Here is an 18,986-nt window from a genome sequence, read left to right on the forward strand (position 1 = left end):
TTGATTAATTAAAAGAAGGCGAATTTGAGTTTAGATCCGCTTCTGAATCAACAAGAGGATAAGATATGGCTTATCCACTTAAGAGTTCTGATCCGAATAAAGATTTGGATCAAAGAACCCTCTCCTGATAGGATTAGGAACCTGATCCAGAAAATCTATAAATAGAGAGAGAAATCCTTCTATTAGACACTTTTTGCAAATCCTAGATCTTCTCTTTGTTCTTGCCGCCCTACCCAGTCCGATCTCCATTCTTGGATGATCAAGAAAGGTTCTTGATTCTGATTCTTGCTAGAAGAATCAGATCTGAAGTTTTGCTCACATACCCTGCATGATCCTTACTGAAGGATTGCAATTCTTGTTGAATAATTGCTTTGTTGATCTTATCACATCCTAAGATGTGTCATCTTCAGTGAAGGTGGGATTTGGTAACCTCTTTGGCCGTGAACACCTACATTAGGAGCTATTTGCATGGATTCCGTATCAGGTATATCCCTCCCTTAATCTTGGTTACAGATTTGATCCGGATTGTTTCAAGAACGAACCTTGAAAAATGCAGTTTTTCTAAATTTAAGGAATAGGATTCCCGGAAGGGAAAAAGAAAATATTTGAAATTTTGCCTAGCCACTTTGCATGGTTCGGCCATCCATATGATGGATCTCCCTTCCCTTCATTCATATCCTACCTTGTCAAGAAATTCAAGAATTGCACACTTATTCACCACTCTTTTGACTATCAGCTAGCTAGCAAATCCCCAGCTCAATTAACAGGTCGTTTGTTAACAACTGAACTAAATGACTTATTTTGTTGGAGCTCCAAAAAATTTTTTTAAATTTCAAGAGTTTTTGCCATATGCCATGGTGGGACATAGTTAGATTGAACTTGATTTTGTTGGATCTCCAAAAAGTTTATTAAATTTCAACAATGTTTGCCATATGCCATGGTGGGACATATCTTCATATCCTACCTTGTCAAGAAATTCAAGAATTGCATACACTTGTTCATCACTCTTTTGACTATCAACCAATTGGAAAATCCCCAGCTCAATTAACGGATTACTTCTTCTTCTTTTAATTAAACAAGTCATAAATTTTCTTTAATGACTTATTGCTTCTTCTTCTTCTTTTGATAACAACTAAACTAACTGAACTAAATGACTAATTGCTTCTTCTTCTTTCAATTAATGGTGGATATATCTTAATTTCCATGTCTAATCTCTTTCACCATTTTCTTTAATTTCCTGATTGATCTACATATCATTTTGTAGTCTGTCTTCCATCTTCTTCCTAGGTTAATTTATAGTCTAATTATTTTTGGTTTGACATGCATTAAATTTCTTTGCTATTATTACACTTGGCAAGTCTAGTTCGTTTGTTTGCATAGTATTAAAATTCTCATAGATATGTTGCCCCCATCTATTTCTTAGTAGCAAGCAAATGCATATAATGCATGGCTAGGGTTGAATATATAGAAAATTTTGGTTGGGTTAAGGTTGACAAATTTAGGGTGGTCTTAATTGAGGTATATTTTCTATGTATAGATATATGATGTAAGAACAAATAAAAATGAATAATAAGGGTTATTTGACTCTATTTTTCTTTTAGTTTTTTATTTAATATGTTCTTGTCTTATTGATCAAATTGGAATGTATTATGCAGGTTATTTCATATTTAATAATTGGCATGTCAATGGCAAGTGAAAGTGCAACTGTAGGAGTAGATATAGTAGATGATGACTATCAAGAGTATGATCAGACTTCCAGTAAGAAAAAATTGACATCTAAAGTGTGGGAAGAAATGGAAAAGATTAATTCAGAGAAGGCATAATATAAGCCCTGCAAGAAGATCTTATAAGGTAAATCATGTAAGGGAACTACTCACTTAAAACGTCATTTACAGTATTGCCTTAGACATACAATTCAAGATATTAAATAGTATAAAGTAACTACTCAATCAAACACTGATAGGAGTACTTCTTTTAGAAACTACAAGTTTGATCAACAAGAGTCTCATAGGGCATTTTGCTAAAAGAGATATCATGTTTAGCTATTTGAAAGATAGAGAGAGAGAGAGGGTGTGAAAATTAATTTGTGTAATACACTTAGTCGAATTTGTTTTACTTCTGATAATTAGATATTCGAGCATACTGATGATGAATTCATGTGTATAACTACTCTTTGGATTGATAACAATTGGAAGTTACAAAAAAATAATTATTCGATTTAAAGCTTTGCCACGTCCTTTTGGTGAACTATCTTTATAGATGAGGTGGCTATGTGCTTAAGTGAATGGAGTATTGATCAGAAATTTTATAACACCACATTAGATAAAGCTACTTACAATGATGTGATGGCTAATTCATTGAAATTGAGATCTTCAATACATAAATCTTTTGTGTGTGGTGGTGATTTTTTCAAAGTTTATTGTTGTCACCATATTTTGAATCTTATTGTACAAGTTGGTTTGAACATTGTTGATGATGTTGCTAAGATTCGTAATAGTGTGAAAAATATAAAGAAATCAATTGCTTGAAAGCATAGGTTTTATGAACTTGCTGAAAAAAAGTTTTCACTTAAACACAACTAAAAGGTTGAGTTTAGACATGTGTCTAAGATAGAATTTAACTTATTTGATGCTTGAACATGTCATCTATTATAAGTAAGTCTTACAACATTAGGGGTAAAGGGATAATACTTTCAAAATATTTATGCTTTCAAAAGTATAATGAAGAAAGGTGGATAAGCTTCACAAATTCTTAAAGGTTTTATGATGTTACTTGCATGTTTTCTACCACCAAATACCCTAGTTCAAACATTTACTTCAAGGGAATGTAGATGATTCATAGGCATTTAATGGCAATGAATAAGAAATCTCATAATTTTATGACTGACATGGTTAGAAATATGAAGAAGAAATTTGATAAATATTGGGCTAAATATAGTATGATTTTGTCTTGTGCTACTATATTGAATCCTCGTTGCAATATTAGGTTAGTGGAGTCTTGTTTTAATAAACTTTAGGGTAATGACGCAGAGAAGCATGTTAATGCTATGATTAGCACTTTTCATGATTTGTTTGGTGAATATAAAGAAAATTTTTCCTCGACCTCCTTTGTTGGATCTTCTAATCAAATTGACATGAGTGAGAGAAATGATGATGGTGATGGATTTGAGGATTATGAGCAATTTTTTAGTCTAAAAAGAAAAATATCAAAATTAAAAAAAAAAAAAAACTCAATTGGACCTTTACTTGGAGGAAAAAAAAAACATTGATATTAAGGCATATATTGATGTTTTGGAGTATTGGAGTAAGAGTTCACTTGAGCATCCTGAGTTGACATCAATGGCTTGAGATATTTTGGTTATTCCTATTTCCACAGTTGCATCTGGATCCGTATTTAGCCTTAGAAATAAGGTGATTAATCCTTGGAGTAGTTCACTTAAATCCAAGACAGTTCAAGCTTTTGTTTGTTTTGAAGATTAGCACCATGTACAAGGCTTTGTATTAGGTAATTTTTTTTTATCAATTGTTTATTAAAATATATGATTCAACACTTCATTGAATTTATTCTAATAGTTTTTCCAATTGTATGCAAGGGGATCAATATTGTTAAGGGCACCTTTAGGATTTTCAAGTTTGTTAGAAAATGATGAAGGATCAAATACTAATGATGACGATAATGAAGATGTTGAACTTGATGATATATTTTAGGTATTATAATAACATATCTTTCAATTATTTGTTTGTCATTTGACATTATAATAAATTACATATGTGATCTGGGCAATGAATTTGTCTCTTTTAGGATGGCTTGGAACTTGGAACTTGGAAGTTGGAATATTAAATCTTGTTGGTGAATTCAAGAATGGATAGAGATGGCTAAAACATGTGTTGTATGATATGGGAAATGAATTTGTCTTTTATTTACTTTTTTAGGATGGCTTGAAACTTAAGAGTTAGAATATTCCATCTTGTAGGTGAATTCAAAAATAGATGGAGAACATGTTTTATGGATTTTGTTTGTCTTATTCAGATTCTTTTATGATTTTGGAGGAACATGAAGTTATATAAAATATATGAAATATTTAACAAAAGGGAAAAAAAACCAATCATTTTGTTAGGACGGGCTTCGGGCTCGAGCCCAGGCTTTGGGCTTTTTATGAGTGCTAGGCTCGGACCCAAGTTGTAGGCCCGTTGGTCAGGCCGGGCTCGGGCTTGAAAAAAATCTATTAATGAAGAGTAAAAGCCTAGCCCATGAACAGGTCTATAACGGACTAAGAGGGGAGGGGTGAACATACCGATTCTCTCCACTCTCTTACTCTCTTCTCTTCTCCCTTGCCTACTAGAAATCCTAATTCAGATTGGAGTTGATTTCCATCAGTCATCTATTGTGTTTTTGCAAGAAAAACATCAGAGCATATTAGGTTCACATACCCACTACAATCCAAGCAAGTTGGATATTGGTTTTGCTAAAGTGTTGTTGAATCAACTTCACATACACATAACGCCATCTTCAGTTGGAGACTGAATTTGAGACTGATATTGGGTGTGAACTACTACTACGGGAGTTGCATACTATGGTCTCCATATCAGGTATGATCAGTTTTAATTTGGGTTTCAAATTTGGTCTGGTTCAATGCAAGATCTATCCAAATTTTCAAATTTTAAATCTATGAGGAACCGGTTTTCAGATTGAGTTAGAGAAATTTTAAAATTTGGCCAGCCACCAAACCTGGTCCATCCATGTCAAACCTGATTTTTAACCCTTCCAACACTTTGAACCAGCCACTTACTAGGGACAAATGGCCTTATATAACCACATTCTACACCTAGGATTCTATTGGCCCACTATTTTGAATGACACATAGAAACATGTGTGAAAATGCCATACCTGCCAAGTACATGGTCGTCACATCCATTAGCTGATTAACGAGTTTTACCCCATTGCCACACCTGTGCCCTTCCATACTCGGGGGGTTACTACATAGGGAAATAAACCGAACATTAAAAGGATATTGCTTCATCATTGTTGCTATAGATTACTTCACTAAATGGGCTACGACAATTCCTTTGAGACGTATAGTTTCAGAAAACATTGCTAATTTCCTTAGGCAGCACATCATGTAGCATTTCGGTGTACCCATGTGAATCTTAACAAATAACGGGTTGTCCATAAAAAATCAAGAGGTATGTGACCTATTAGGCCAATACGGAGCACAATTAGGGACGTCCACAACCTATTACACACAAGGCAGTGTACAAGCAGAAGCAACCAACAAAAATCTCTTAAATATGTTGAGTTAGATGGTATCTGAAACCCAAAAGGATTGGGTAAACAAGCTATCAAGCACACTATCATCATATAGGACGTCCATCCAAAAATGGACTTAGGCGATACCATACTCACTCATCTATGGACAGGAAGTCATTCTGCCCACAAAAATACAAACGGTGTCCCAAACAAAGGAAATGGACCAAATGATCTTCGAGAAATGCCTTCAAAAACAAATAAAGTACAAGAAAATCATGGCTTCTAACTTCAACGCAATGTTTAAGCCGAGAATTTTCAAGAAAGGAGACAAAGTACTTAAAAGAACTTTACCCATTTGTCCAAGAAAGTTTGTTGGGATATTTGTGCCAAACTAGATCAGATCTTATATCACAAAAGAAGCTCATCCTACTGGGTACTATGTCCTATGGGATCCTCAAACAAACGAACAAGATGAAACAATGAATAAACACTGGCTGAAATTGTACAATAAATTACACGAAAATGTAATTGTCATCAATCTATTGATTATTTTCTAAATAAAAATTCTTTGTTTTTAATCAATATCATTGCTTAACTCCTATACTTTACAATTGAATAGGTGAATCACACACGTTCCTTTGTTACAAAAGCATTGCCACTCTAATCATACTCTTACTTGCTATTTGCATAAAATGTATACAAACCCATCACGAACATCTCACATCGCAAAGCCCTAGGTCTAGTCCCAAGCACCAAGTTACAAAGCCCTAGGTCCAGACCCAAGAAACACACCACATAGCCCTGGGATCATCCCTAGGCACCTCATCAATATGCCTTTGGTACCAGCCCCATGCACCAAGTTGCAAAGCCCTTGGTCCAGCCCCAAGCCATCCATCCATATGCCCTGGTTACCAGCCCTATGCACCAAGTTACAAAGCCCCAGGTCCAATCCCAAGCAACTTCATCTATAAGACTTGGGATCTAGCCCTAGGCACTTTATCAATAAGCCTTGGGTACCAGCCCCAAGCATTAAGTCATTAAGCCCTAGGGTTCAGCCCCAAGCATTTCATCAATAAGCCTTGGGTACCAACCCCAAGCACCAAGTTACAAAGCCCTAGGTCCAGCCCCAGGCAACATACCGCAAAGCCCTAGATCCAGCCCCAAGCACTCCATCGATAAGCCCAGGGTACCAACCCCAAGCACTAAGTAACAATGCCCTGGGTCCAGCCCCAAGCAACTTCAACAATAAGACCGGGGGTCCAGCCCTAGGCACTACATCAATAAGCCCTGGTACTAGTCCCAGGCATTTAGTCATTAAGACCTAGGGTCCAGCCCCAGGCATTTCATCAATAAATCCTGGGCCAAACCCCAAGCAATGCATCGCAAGGCCCTAGGCCCAACCCTAGACACCTCATCAATAAGCCCTAGGTACTAACCCCAGGAAATAAGTTATTAAGCCCTGGGTCTAGCACATGCATTATAGATCAAAGCCCTGGGTACTAGCCCCAGGCACTTCAAATCCCTAGGACCACCACCTTAAAGATCTAAGTCCGGCCCCAAGCAATAAGATCCATACCCCGAACACCAGCCCTGGGTGCCAATTTTAAAGCAAGAAGAACAGCATCAGGCACCACACATGCCAATATACATCGCATACAGATATGTTATGCAACTTGAAATTCTTGTGTAGCCTAACACCTGTGAATTATCCTAAAGAGGGTACAACCTACGATACAATGGTAGCTTAAAGCTACCAACATATTACACTATTCACACGACAACAATGTAAAAGCGATGCACATTATGCTAACTCTACATAGACAAAAATGCATTTGTTCGTTGTGATACCACACCTCCAACAACAATTTAAAAGGAGCATACATAGAACAAAACCACAAGGGGCTAAGACATCACACTTGGTCCAAGACCTGAAGACCAATTTTGGAGACATATCAAAAAGACAACAATACCAACATTCCCATTATACCCCCAAAAATGCATTTACAACATGGATTAAGTACATGTATCACAACAAATATGGGAAAGAAAACAAAAAACAGAAATAGACACAAAAAAATACACTTGTATTAAAATTCCATCAGTCCGATTATAGTAACTACAAGCATTAAATCAAAGACAAAGGAAATATACAACTTCATTTCCATGACTACCATATCCAAAGAATTTTATTTAGGTGTTGCCTCCCCAACGATTGAACAAGTCGGAGGCACTCCCCAAAAAGTTGAGTCAATTCCACTGTGAGATTAGCAAGAAAATTTTCCTTCTCGACAATTGCCACCTCAACCTTTGAAGGATACGTCTGTAGATCATTACAAAACTTAGTGGAAAGAGGAGTGTTATGTTTACACCCCACCTTCCAAAATACATGGACTACATAAATTATTCGCTTTTTCAATTCATCTACTTTGAAGCCCGTGTTGTCAAAAACAACACAAGTATTCAACCATTGGACAAGGATTGGCCATGATAGTCTCTCAATAGGCTGCCCCATCACCCCAACCAAAGTGTTAAGTGTCGCACTCATCACAATCGTGGGAAGCTCCAATGTGGAAACCACCCTTGTTGCAAAATCAACGAGGTGTTCTTAATGAGATCGAGGGATACAACATATCGCCCATGCCTCCTAATGCCTTGAAGATCCACGGGGTCTTCTACCCCAATACTAAGGGTGACCATTGCCTCCCACTCGTAAAATTCTATCAATTATTTCTCCGCAATAGCATATTTGGCTTCCAAAGAAGACACTTCACTTTCTATTGCATTCTCACCTTTCTCTTCTTCTTTATATGACAAAACCTGAACTGGCTGATGAACTAGGTCAAATACACCACCAACAATGTTTGACACAACATCTTACACCTCCAACACAACACAAGGCACGCTTACTGCTTTCGTCCCTTGCTCCACAGGCACACCCTTCTCCTCACCATCATTCTTTTGTTCAGACCCATACTTTTGCATTTCATCCCCCCTTCTCTTGGCACTTGACTTCTATCCTCCTCTATCGTATTTTCCCTCTTGAGAAGCTTTGCAATTTCTTGCCCATCTCACAACGTGTCATCTTCTAAAACCACTTCAATAGCTGGACTAGAATTGCAAACAAGATAACAGTCACTCACTTGACTGCCTTGCCCATGTTAGCAAAATCTACAGCATTGGATGGGCAATGGCTCATCGCTTCACAACTCACATGCCCAATTCCAGCAAGCTTCCTCAGATCCGTCATTAGATAGCCAAGGATGTCAAGTAACGCAATGACACTCGATGAACGGGGTAGAGCAACCTACACAATATAAGAGCTTATGTATCACACTTGAAAAATGTAACCATCAATCAAACCATAACACTTTCATTCACATACCTCTTCTAGATTAGACCACCCGTCAGGCAGATGAGGACCAATGAAACTACCTGGTTCGCAGAGACCGTTGTCATCATCAACTCGCCGCAACCAAAATGTTTGCATTAACAAAGAACAATAGTGTTTAGTTTACTACTAGTATAAGAAGAAAAAACAAACATAAAACCACAAAATGAGAATGTTACCAATCCTACACCCTTGATAGATTTGTTACGAGGGCGACAAACCACTTTCTTCATATGCATGCTAGGCACCAACTGGATGGAACCTTGCTCAACTCTGTTAACCGACTGTAACTCTAGCTCCTGTGAAACAATAGGTTGTAGCCCTAGCTCTAATAGCACCTCCGAAGGCACGTCTGCCCCCCGAGAAGGTAACTCTACCACTACATTCTCACCAAACAGTCGTATAGGCAGTAGCTTCTGAGGAGACTTTCGCCTGATGGTCCACAACCGAGTGGGAATATGTCTAAACAAGGAACAAGAAACACCACCCACCCACTCACTTTCACTCCTTTGTTTCTTTGAACTCACTAGCAGGCCTAACTCATTAGATACTGTCAATGGCCATTTGCCCTTTTCCATTGGTCAATAATCCCATAAAGTCATCCCCACTTCATCTTCAACTAGAACCCGACAACCACGAGTAGCCACACCTTCTTCCCTCACCCTCTCTATCGGCTCGCACATAGGGGCCATCACGTGTTTTGGCCTTGGCACTACCAAGAAAAACGATCACAATGTAGCAAACAAAGAGCATAGATAGCGTAGTTGCATGAACTGACACACTGTAGTGCATCGGGAACCTGCCAATGGAAGCCAAGAACACCTCACAAATGCGTAGTCATTTGCACGGGTGTAAACGGATTGAATTCCAATTGGATTAGGCCATATCCGAATTCGATTCGATATCTGACAGATATTGAAAATTAATATTCGAATTAGAATCTGATTAAATATTCAATTTGATTCAAATTCGATTAATTAATTATTTTAGATAATAAATAAATCTATAAAATAAAGATTTTATTGATATAAAGTATATAAGTATATACATTATCTATATAACTTAATTATTATATACATAAATTATATATAATATTTTATATACTATATATAAGAATTAAATAATCGGTCAAATTTGGATATTTATCGAATCAAATCTAACCATATCCGAATTCGAATCTGATTAACTATTCGATATGAATAGGATATCCAAATTTGACCAATTAGATATTCGAATTATCCAAATTCGATTCGATTATGTCAAATATGAATTCGAAATCAGATTTTCGGATACCGTTGACACCCCTAGTCATTTGTCACATATAGAACACATCCTCACCTTCACCTTGCAAGAATTAAGAGTCGAGACGGTTAGACTTGAACTGCTACATGAGCCATTTTAGTTGGTAGACACAGGATAAGTTGTGCAGCTAGCACTCTGGTATCCTCAATTGGCGCAGCACAATGTTGGCCACCTTCATCCTCTACATCTTTTGCCAAAAAGAAGGGAATCGTATGCTGCACGAATACAAAATATGGATGTTAATTGAAAACCATATTCTGGAAACTTGTTGCTCCAACTACCTGATCCCACAACTTGCAATGAGATGACAATCCCTTTTCCTAATTTCATCGTTTGTGCAGGGGCTAATTATAAGTACATGTAATTTAGCATTGCAGTGATTGTAATGATAACCTTGAACTATAAGCACATAAGGAATCTAACCTGCGATGAGGACTGCGACAACACAAAACAAGTTAATAAGACAGTTGCAATAGGGAACATGCCAGCCAGCAGTTTGATGATCTTGGGTTGCAATGGAATCTCTAAAGGATTGAAGGATGATCTACAAAGAAAATGCAGGTCACTTGCACATATGATGAGTTGAATACACACCCATAGCCTTTCAAACCATAGAACGAAGTACATTTCCTTGTTCTCTACAATGAGCTGCAACGACTCACTTCAACGCAACTACCAAGTCATTTAGACATGCAGCATCTTGAAGGAACTTTGTCCCCAATACGTGACCACCGTAAAGTTTATGGGAGGTTGTAGCTAAGACATACCACATGAGAATCCAAAGGGAAGAGGAAATCCCCAACAAAATTTACGCAATAAAGAACAAAGAACCGTGATCCTCTTTCCTAACGAGGAAAAGTCCTTATTTGGACGTTTCTCATTATGGATTCGGGATCTCCTATATAAAAAGGAGAGGCCTGAGAGCCCATACATGAGACTTGTCTCAAGATTCCCGGTCTTCAAACTTCCCTAGCCTCTTTGCTTCTTGCTTCCACAACAACACACTCTCTTACAACAACACACTCATCTTCGAGTGCGATCTGGAAGCTCCTAGCTAGAAGATGACCTAGAAGCTGGTTGTGTAATGAGCTGGTTCGAACTGCAAGAAAACAGATCAAATAACCCAGGGTAGCTAACCGGACAAGGTCACTCTGATGCTTAAGTCGGTATTGTGTTCTCTTGGTTATGAGCTAAAAGCTTGAGTGTAGAGAGAGCTAGTGAGCATATAACCGCACGTATCTTCTCGTGTCGTTGGGGTTGGTGCCTTTATATAGGCTTTGTTTGGTGTGGACTTGATGGGTTTGTCGAAGCCCTCAAAATTAATACAAGTCCCACAATAAAATATTTGCAGTAAAAGTAGTTCTAGGTCGAATCCCACAGGGAGCAAATCAATTATCTCTTAGCTGAATGGGTAATGTAATTGAGTGAGAGAATTTAAATACTGAAATTAAAAGAAAAGAAAATAAATTGCAACTTAAACAAGAGAAAATCAGTCTTATCGAATTTTGGTTCAAGGGTTCGGGTTGAATCGATTGGCCATCGATCCTATGTACATTTCAGCATTCTTGCTATTCAAGCATTTAACCTTAGATTTATTAGGATAGCCATAATAAACCTTGTGTTTTTCTAATTCAGTTGACCAAACCCAGCATTCAATCAACACTTCTCACCACTTAACTAGGTACGATAGCGTCCATATTAAACAGTGATAGCATTAAGATTTGTGAAAACAGTTAAACCAAAATAACAATAATTGAGATAGCTGCAATTACTGAATCTTGTTCCATCGATTCCTTTAGGTTGAATCATGTTAAAACATTGGCAAAGGCTATCACGAACAAGTGACCCAAAAAGAAATCAACATAATTGCTACTTGCACCATTATTCGTGACAATTACGGATTACCGAAATTCAGTTTGTCAAACTAATTAGCATCAACATCCAATAAAAATATGCACAAAAATCAATGAATACTTGAATTAGAAAGCAAGAAAATAAAGTAACTACAGAACCTCACAATGACACAATTGAACCTCCCCCCTTGAACCAGAAAAAGAAGCTTAGCTACTCATGATCTGCGCAATCTCCATGCCTTTCTTCTCCATAGCCGAACTGCTTCTTGAGCTTCTTGGCCTCTTGATGATCTCTTGGATCTTGGAATGAGTGATGCTAGAGCTAGTTCGCCCTCCTCTTTATATAGCCAAAGGAGAGGGCTATTTTCCAACTCCTTCTAGGAGATCATCTTATCTTTAGGGAGTCTTGATCTTCTTTAAACTAATCATATCCTATCTCTTATCTAATCCCCAACATTCTTATCCTTATAGGATTACATTCAAAGTTTAGATCTAATAAGACTCTCTCCCTCTTGGGAGATTACATTCAAATTAGGACTCTAGACTCTTGCATCCGAGTTGGGCTTCTCTGCTACTTGGGTTGCTTCCAGGTTCTTCTACGAGTTGGGCTTCAACTGTTAAATGGGCCTGGCCGCGAACTTGCTCCGACTTCGGGCCCGGTTTCGTACTCGATGCAAATCAAATCAGTCAAAACCCAAAACATAAAAGTTGTGGGCCTTTCTTTCTTCTTTCTAATGCTTCTTGAATTGTCCAATTCGGAGTCCGGAATTGTGAGTTAAGTCCAGATCACTGACTATCGCCGAAACTGTGCAAAATCACCCGAATTGGCCTGTTTCCTTCCAATTGCCTTCTTTATTGCCCTGAATCGAAATACAAGAGTAATGAGTGCATTTAAGTGCTAAAGTAGTGTAAAATGATGAAATTAAGGGGACAAAATAAGGTTCTTCTAAGTCTCATCAGGGCTTCACGCACCACATCCGAGATTTCCAGGAGCTCATCTAACCGGTCTGAGATCCACAGAGGTAACTGTCACGCACGTTGACCATCCTCCAAAACACTCAGTACGTGGGCCAACTTCCTAGAAACATGGGAGTGTCGGTATATGCATACCAAATTTGTCGGCGAGCACAACTCGCAAGTCGCCTCCTGGACCTCAGTCAGGTCGGCAAGCCCTCGAGGGAGGTCGATCCTCGCGTCGAGGTCACATTGACCAGTGACGAGGTGCTAAAGGTCGACCCAAAACGAGGTGCTCCTAGCAGCCTAAGTTGTGGTCAAAGCCGCTAGGTCGGAGTGAAGATGAACCGCAATCTAGGACTCCAAATCATCGCTTAGGTGGTGTCCATGTGTCATCTAGCTGTTCCAAGATTCCATGTGTCATGATGTGACTGGAGGGCCAAATCCACCCTCATCAATTGCCCCCCACTCTCGAGCTAAGGGCAGCTCGGCAAAGGGAGTAGATCGTTCCTATTGGCTCGGAATGACTGTTTGATGAGCTCGTAGTTGTAAGCGTCGGTCCAATTTGCTTCTCAGGTCAGAAGAGTTTCAGTGTTTGCAGCCTTATGCAAGACCTCGCCATCTTGATTTATAGGGTACGAAAGCGAATTCATATGCTCGAGGAGAGGTGGAGCAGGTACCCCGAGGACATGTACCTTATTAGGGATGTGACCATCAAGGGGTTCTGCAATCAGGCTAAGTACCTTAAGAGAGAAGCTCATCATGTCGTCCTCAAGGAGGGGTTATAATTGCGTGATTACTTTATTAGGTCGCTCCACCTAGGTAGACTTCAACACAGTGTCACTCGAATTGGTTCTCAAAAGAGTAGCCAGTGAGTTTGACGTGGTGCCTGAAATCGAAGTGAAGAGATCGGCTAAGTTTTCATCCGTCATTGTGCTGAGAGCAAACTAGTCTTACCTTTGTTATCTTTCTTGTGTTGAATGCAAACTGCTTTTTATTTCGCCCATGCAAAAGAGGCGACTGGGTCTTATGTGGTGCCAAGGTATTTTATCAGCTCGGCACCCTAGCCCTTAGGCTCTAGGAGTGACTCGCAGTCCACTCTCCTTATCCTTGATTTTGCCCATGCCGAAGAGGCGACTGGGTCTCATGTGGTGCCGAGGTCTTTTGTCGACTCGGCACCTTAGCCCTTAGGCTCTAGGAGCGACTCGCGGTCCACTCTCCTTATCCTTGATTTTGCCCATGCCGAAGAGCCGACTGGTCTCATGTAGTGTTGAGGTCTTTTATCAGCTCGACACTTTAGCCCTTAGGCTCTAGGAGCGACTCGTGGTCCACTCTCCTTATCCTTGATGTTGCCCATGAAGAGATGAGAGATCCATCATATGGATGGCCGAACCTTGCAAGTAGGTTGGGCAAAATTTCAAAAATTTCTCTTTCTTCCATGTGGGAATCACATTCCCTATTTTAGAAAACTGCATTTTCAAGGATCAATATTGAACCCTAAACCAGACCAGATCTGAAACCAAAAGGTAGGAGAGGGATATACCTGATATAGAGTAGTAGTAACTCCCAATGAAGGTGTTCACGCCCAAGAAAAATGCCAAAGACTGCTCCCACTGAAGATGACACAGCATAGGGTGGAGCAGAATCAGCATGTGGTTCTTCAGCAAGAACCGAACTCTTCAGCAAGAATTCGATGGAGGGTGAGTGAGCATGACTTCATATCAGTTTTTCTCCAAAAACTGATATCAAGAACCTTTCTTGATCGCTCCTACAAGTGGATATCAAACTGGCAATGGCGACAGCAATAGGAGAAGGCAAGAGCAGAAGATGGCGTCAGTCTAACTGCAGTTGTCTTCTCTCTTTTATCAGTAATCTGATTGGGTGAATTGGGGTTTGTCCTCCTCCTCTATTTATAGCCTTAAAAAGAGGTTCTCCGAATCCCATTAGGAGTTTCCTAATCCAAATCTTGTATTTGGATCTGGACTCTCTTCAAGTGATAAGGATAATCTCTTATCTTATCTGAAGATAAAGATCAGCCCTCCTAATCTGATTAGGAGTTTCCTGATCCAAATCTTTATTCGGATCAAGACTCTCTGAGTGGATAGGGACAATCCCTTATCCTATATGTTGATCTAAATCCCAGAACCGCCCCTTTTTAATTAATCATATTAAACTAGTTCGAATTGGGCTTTAGGCCCATTAAGTCCATGTGTTCACTTATCCTCCAAACTTCTACCCATTTGGTCATCCTTGTATGGCGTGGGACCCAAACACTGATCTACACATCAGTCACATGGGTTCAGCCCAGTCTCTGTTACAAGGTTTGGCCGAATTCACTGTAGGAAACAGTGAACCCCTAAGTCCATTACCATGGACTCTTAATGGGCCCAACATTTACACTAAATGGTCCTTCGGTCTAACCACCTTATAAAAACCTAAGGACTGTGAGTAGATGCAAGATTATCCCATCAGGTATTATCCTCAATGCTCTTACACTTAACCTCTCAGCCCATAATGATCAAACACTGCCCAATAAGAGAGGACATCTCCCTTGGCTGTAAGGAACAGTGCTACACTCTCTACTCACATGGATCTTGGGAATTAAAACCTTTTGCAAACATTTTGAAACCGTAATATATATATAAATATATAAATATATTTTGCAAAACAAATTTCAACTATTGAAATCGGCTGCCAACAGCTTTGGTTTCCATCATAGAGAGCGCATCCCCGATCATTCACTTTGTCCGACAAAGGGGCTGATCTTGTCACTATGATCACCCACTCAGATGAATTCTCAGACTATCCCAACATACGCAGGTTTTGACCCCCTCTAAGGATCTCACTGATTGGCATATCAAAGACAGCCCAATCCGACACCTAGTGCAGTATCATAATCTAATCTAGGGGTGAGGTGTAACACTCCAGTTTTGCCATCTATCTCCAAGGTCCAAGGCAATACTGGAATTCTAGTCCGGTTCAGGGTTTTAAGAAAACCCACACTACATGTACCTCAGGTCTCACCCTGGCAACTGAGACAAGGTACCCCAACCAACTTGGTGGCACATCAGTGTCAGCCTTGGCAAGATAAATCTCCTCAGGTCTATCCAACGGCTGTGAAGATTCTAAACTAACACGAGTCTCTTATGTGTCCAGTTTAAGGGTATTACACAGAAACGAACCATAATAACATGAATCAAATATGTACTTTATTCATTTACATTAAATGTCATAAGGTACATCATTCTGATTGGAGCTAATGGCATACACTATCTAATAGTCCATGCTGAAAAGGCGATTAGGACTTATCTGCCCATGCTAAAGAGGCAACTGGGACTTATATTGTGCCGATGTCTTTTGTCAACTCGACACCATAGCCCTTAGGCTCTGGAAGCGACTCATAGTCCACTCTCCATAATATTATTTAGCCGATGTGTGGCCTGACCAGTTCACTTAAGCGGGTGGTCATTCTGTTGTACCCTTAGATGTGGCTACTTCTACATCGTCACTTGAGATTGGCTTCCTCGGGAAGGTGCTTGCAAGATCATGGCGTACTGCTCCTAGAACCACTGATTGTCTACTTCTATTGGAGTCATGGAAGGCTCACCTTGAGGGGGTAGCTCTGCTGTCTGTGGGTCACCTACTCTCACAAGAACCATAAGGGGCTCAACCTATGAGGGCGGTTCCACTTTCAGCTCGCTTCCAACTCTCAGGGGGGCCATAAAAGCTCGATCTATAGTGAGGCTTCGCAGTTCGGGCTAGAGGTAGTTCGGGTTAGATCGCTGAGGCTCACCCAGGCTGGTTATTCGTTTCTGTTCTGTTTGTAGGTTTTGTCATTACTTTCGATGTCAGATGATAAGTTGATTTCGCGGTTACACTACATCAGCCCTCGAAGATGCTAGTCATCAACTCCTACGGGAAGCCACAAGGAGCTCGACTAGTTGTAGGTTGCCAACTCACGCGGGAGCCTTGAAAGGCTCGACCAACAAGGGCATCCGCATAGCCCATAGGCCGCTAGCTCCCACAGGAGCCACGAAGGGTTCAACCTGTAGGGGAGACCTTGTGAAGAAGGCTAACGAGGCTCGTCCGAGCTGAAATGAGGTTGGCAAAGCTGCTTAATCGATTGGCCATCAACTCCTGCGGGAACCATGAATGGATCGACCTGCAGGGGCAGCATTACTCAGAGGCGCTTGTCGCCAGACTGCTGGTTATTGAGGTCATTCTGCTACTGATTGCTCGTATGCAATGAGCTTCTTGATTGTCATGGAGGAAGGCTCTCATGTTCTTGCCCCCCCCCTAGTAATTGATTTTTTGTTCTCGATGTTGGTGCGGTTTAAAAATGCCTTTGAGTTAGTAAAAAATGGAAATTAGAGAGTGAGAACTTAAATTTTTAAAAGGTGAGATCTTAGCTTTCTAGAAGAAGAGGACTTAGCCTTTTAGAAGGTGAGAACTTAGCTTCTTGTAGCATTTCCCACAAACGGTGCCAATTGATGGAACGTGATATGGAAGCTCCTACCTGGAAGATGACCTAGAAGTTGGTTGCATAGTGAGTTGGTTCGAACTGCAAGAAAATAGATCAAAGAACCCGGGGTAGCTAACCAGCAAGGTCACTCCGATGCTTAAGTCAGTATTGTGTTATATTGGTTGCGAGCTAAAAGCTTGAGAGTAGAGAGAGGTAGTGAGCATATAATCGTGCGTACCTTCTCATGTCATTGGGGTTGGTGCCTTTATATAGGTTTTGTTTGGTGTGCGCTTCACGCACCACATCCGAGATTTCTGAGAGGTCGTCTAACCTGTCTAAGATCCCCGGAGGTAACTACCACGCACGTTGACCATCCTCCAGAACACTCAGTACGTGGGCCAACTTCCGAGAAACTTGGGAGTGTCGGGATATGCATACCGAGTTTTTCAGTGAGCAAAACTCGCTAGTTGCCTCCTGGACCTCAGACAGGTCGGCAAGCCCTCAAGGGAGGTCGCTCCTCGCGTCGAGGTCACATCGTCCAGTGACGAGGTGCTAAAGTCAGCCCTAGACAAGGTGTTCCTAGCCGACCTTTTATGTGGTTGAAGTCGCTAGGTCGGAATGAATATGAACTGCTGTTCCAAGATGCCATGTGTCACGATGTGTCATCTAGCTGTTCCATGTGTCCATGTGTCATCCAGCTGTTCCAAGATTCCATGTGTCACGATGTGACTGATGGGCCAAGTCCGCCCTCATCAAAGACCACCCTTTATTGCCTTAACTCCTTGCTTACACACGTGATTAAATCCTTTTGCAAACATTTTTCAAAAAATAGTAATATAGCATATAAAAACATTTTGGAAATCATATTCTAAATATAGTTGAAATCCACTACTGGTAGTTTAGATTTTCATAAGAGAAAATGTAAACCTTGATATTCACTTTGTCTAACAAAAGGGTCGATCCTATCACTATGATCACCCACTCAGGTAATTTCCTAAACTGCCCTAACATACTCACACATTTGACCCTTAATGGGTCTCACTAGTTGGCATATCAAAGACAACTCAATCCAAAACCTAGTGTAGTATCATAATAAAAAATGGGGTTAAGTGCAACTTTCTAGTTTTGCACATTTATCTCCAAGGTCCAAGGCGTAACTGGAAATTGGTCTAGGTTTGGTGTTTCTCTAAACACCTCCTGGCTGTTCTAGGGGTCTAACCCTAATACCCGAGACAAGTTGTTCTACCAATTTGGCAACACACTTGTGTCAGCCTTGTTAGGATAAACTCCCAATGTCTATCCAATGGCTGAGAACAATCTAAACTAATACGAGTCTCATAAGTGTTAAGTTTAAGGAGTAATTCATAGAAAAACACCAATAGGAACATAAAATAATAAGTTACTTTTTTCATTTACTAATAAATGTTTATGTACATCAATTCGATTGGAGCTAAGGGCATATATTGTCTAACATCTTGATGATGATTACTCAAGATGTAATCATTTTCTAAGAAGTCAATATTAAATACTCTTTGTTCACTTAGGACATAGAAGTGATACCTAAAGGAGTCCTTAGGGTAGCCTATAAATAAACAACAACTTGTTTTGAATTCCAATTTGTTCATACTTAATTTTTGACATTTGTTGGACAACACCATGCCTTAAAATGTCTAAGACTTGGTTTTCTTGCCAGTCCAAAGCACCCACTTAGGTAGCATCTCTCATTGGTTCTATGTTTTTGTCCTTAATATACAAGATATTGCATAATAGAAACGTTTTA

General features: G+C 39.8%; 1 long non-coding RNA gene across 1 annotated transcript; it reads right to left on the reverse strand.

Annotated features, from left to right (window-relative positions):
• Nucleotides 1–7,314: 7,314 nt before the first annotated feature.
• Nucleotides 7,315–8,938, reverse strand: LOC148800674 (uncharacterized). The gene is made up of 2 exons (XR_016068564.1): nucleotides 8,630–8,938; nucleotides 7,315–8,551 (listed from the first exon to the last, which is right to left on the reverse strand). It is a non-coding gene; the product is annotated as an uncharacterized LOC148800674 (long non-coding RNA).
• Nucleotides 8,939–18,986: the final 10,048 nt, after the last annotated feature.

The sequence above is a fragment of the Nelumbo nucifera genome, chromosome 4, assembly GCF_055504915.1.
Source record: "Nelumbo nucifera cultivar China Antique chromosome 4, China Antique-T2T, whole genome shotgun sequence".
Taxonomy (NCBI): domain Eukaryota; kingdom Viridiplantae; phylum Streptophyta; class Magnoliopsida; order Proteales; family Nelumbonaceae; genus Nelumbo; species Nelumbo nucifera.